Raw genomic sequence first — 2500 nt, 5'->3', positions numbered from 1 at the left:
AAGCTGGGGGCGTTGCAGCGGAGGCAGGTCGCGTTGCAACGGATGCTGGGGTCGTTGCAACGGATGCTGCGCGCGTTGCAACGTTGGCTGGGGGCGTTGCAGCGGAGGCAGGTCGCGTTGCAACGGATGCTGGTGACGTTGCAACGTTGGCTGGGGGCGTTGCAACGGATGCTGGGGACGTTGCAACGGAGGCAGGGCGCGTCGCAACGTTGGCTGGGGGCGTTGCAACGTTGGCTGGGGGCGTTGCAACGGAGGCAGGGTGCGTTGCAACGTTGGCCGGTGACGTTGCAACGGAGGCAGGTCGCTTTGCAACGGATGCTGGTGACGTTGCAACGGAAGCTGGGGGCGTTGCAGCGGAGGCAGGTCGCGTTGCAACGGATGCTGGGGTCGTTGCAACGGATGCTGCGCGCGTTGCAACGTTGGCTGGGGGCGTTGCAGCGGAGGCAGGTCGCGTTGCAACGGATGCTGGTGACGTTGCAACGTTGGCTGGGGGCGTTGCAACGGATGCTGAGCGCGTTGCAACGTTGGCTGGTGACGTTGCAACGGAGGCAGGGCGCGTTGCAACGTTGGCTGGGGGCGTTGCAACGGAGGCGGGTCGCGTTGCCACGGTTGCTGGTGACGTTGCAACGGAGGCAGGGCGCGTTGCAACGGATGCTGGTGACGTTGCAACGGATGCTGGTGACGTTGCAACGGAGGCAGGGCGCGTTGCAACGTTGGCTGGGAGCGTTGCAACGGAGGCAGGGCGCTTTGCAACGTTGGCCGGGGGCGTCGCAACGGAGGCAGGTCGCGTTGCCACGGTTGCTGGTGACGTTGCAACGGAGGCAGGGCGCGTTGCAACGTTGGCTGGGGGCGTTGCAACGGATGCTGGGGGCGTCGCCACGGATGCTGGGCGCGTTGCAACGTTGGCTGGGGGAAGTGCAACGGATGCTGGTGACGTTGCAACGGAGGCAGGGCGCGTTGCAACGTTGGCTGGGAGCGTTGCAACGGAGGCAGGGCGCGTTGCAACGTTGGCTGGGGGCGTTGCAACGGATGCTGGGGACGGTGCAACGTTGGCTGGGCGCGTTGCAACGGAGGCAGGGTGCGTTGCAACGGATGCTGGGTTAGGTGCATCGTTGGCTGGTTTCGTTGCAACGGAGGCACCCGCCGTTGCAACGATGGCTCGGAGCGTTGCAACGAAGGAGCCAAATTTTCATATCTCATAATTGGCTCGTGCATTTTTTCTAAAATTTTGAGGGAACCTTGGTAATATTATGTGAAGGCTGCACAAAAAAATCCAGGTCAAAAATCGCACGTTTGCTCCGTTTTTCATTTTTTTTGAATTTCCGGCTTTCCGGGCGGTAAAAAAATCGGCAAAAAAAATCGGCACGGTGTAAATTCACCAAATTTGGGGGATGGAAAGATCTTATTTTTCTAGAGGTTGTTGCAAAAAACGGCGTCAAAATTCGACCTCTAGAGCACTTTCCTTGAGTATGTCTCCTCACGGAAAAGGACGTCTACCCGTGGCACTTTGGTAATGGCTCGGCAGCCTATTATAGGGGGGAGGGGTGTCATGCTGCTGAAACTCGAGTTGCCCAAAGGCTTGCTGGGCGCAATGCCAGCAAGATGCACGTTGCCTTGCCATCCCCTAGGCACACTAGCAAGCACGTTGTGGTTGTGGTGTGCCGCCGGGCTCCCCCGCCCCCCACGGAGGCACCCGCCATTGCAACGTTGGCTCGGAGCGTTGCAACGGAGGAGCCAAATTTTCATATCTCAGAATTGGCTCGTGCATTTTTCGTGAAATTTTGAGGGAACCTTGGTAATATTATGTGAAGGCTGCACAAAAAAATCCAGGTCAAAAATCGCACGTTTGCTCCGTTTTTCATTTTTTTTTGAATTTCCGGCTTTCCGGGCGGTAAAAAAATCGGCAAAAAAAATCGGCACGGTGTAAATTCACCAAATTTGGGGGATGGAAAGATCTTATTTTTCTAGAGGTTGTTGCAAAAAACGGCGTCAAAATTCGACCTCTAGAGCACTTTCCTTTAGTATGTCTCCTCACGGAAAAGGATGTCTACCCGTGGCACTTTGGTAATGGCTCGGCAGCCTATTATAGGGGGGAGGGGTGTCGTGCTGCTGAAACTCGAGTTGCCCAAAGGCTTGCTGGGCGCAATGCCAGCAAGATGCACGTTGCCTTGCCATCCCCTAGGCACACTAGCAATCACGTTGTGGTTGTGGTGTGCCGCCGGGCTCCCCCGCCCCCCACGGAGGCACCCGCCGTTGCAACGTTGGCTCGGAGCGTTGCAACGGAGGAGCCAAATTTTCATATCTCAGAATTGGCTCGTGCATTTTTCGTGAAATTTTGAGGGAACCTTGGTAATATTATGTGAAGGCTGCACAAAAAAATCCAGGTCAAAAATCGCACGTTTGCTCCGTTTTTCATTTTTTTTGAATTTCCGGCTTTCCGGGCGGTAAAAAAATCGGCAAAAAAAATCGGCACGGTGTAAATTCACCAAATTTGGAGGAT

Source organism: Arachis ipaensis, chromosome B8 (assembly GCF_059453495.1).
Source record: "Arachis ipaensis isolate K30076 ecotype BB chromosome B8, ASM5945349v1, whole genome shotgun sequence".
Classification (NCBI taxonomy): Eukaryota; Viridiplantae; Streptophyta; class Magnoliopsida; order Fabales; family Fabaceae; genus Arachis; species Arachis ipaensis.
This window is presented reverse-complemented; position numbering follows the sequence as displayed.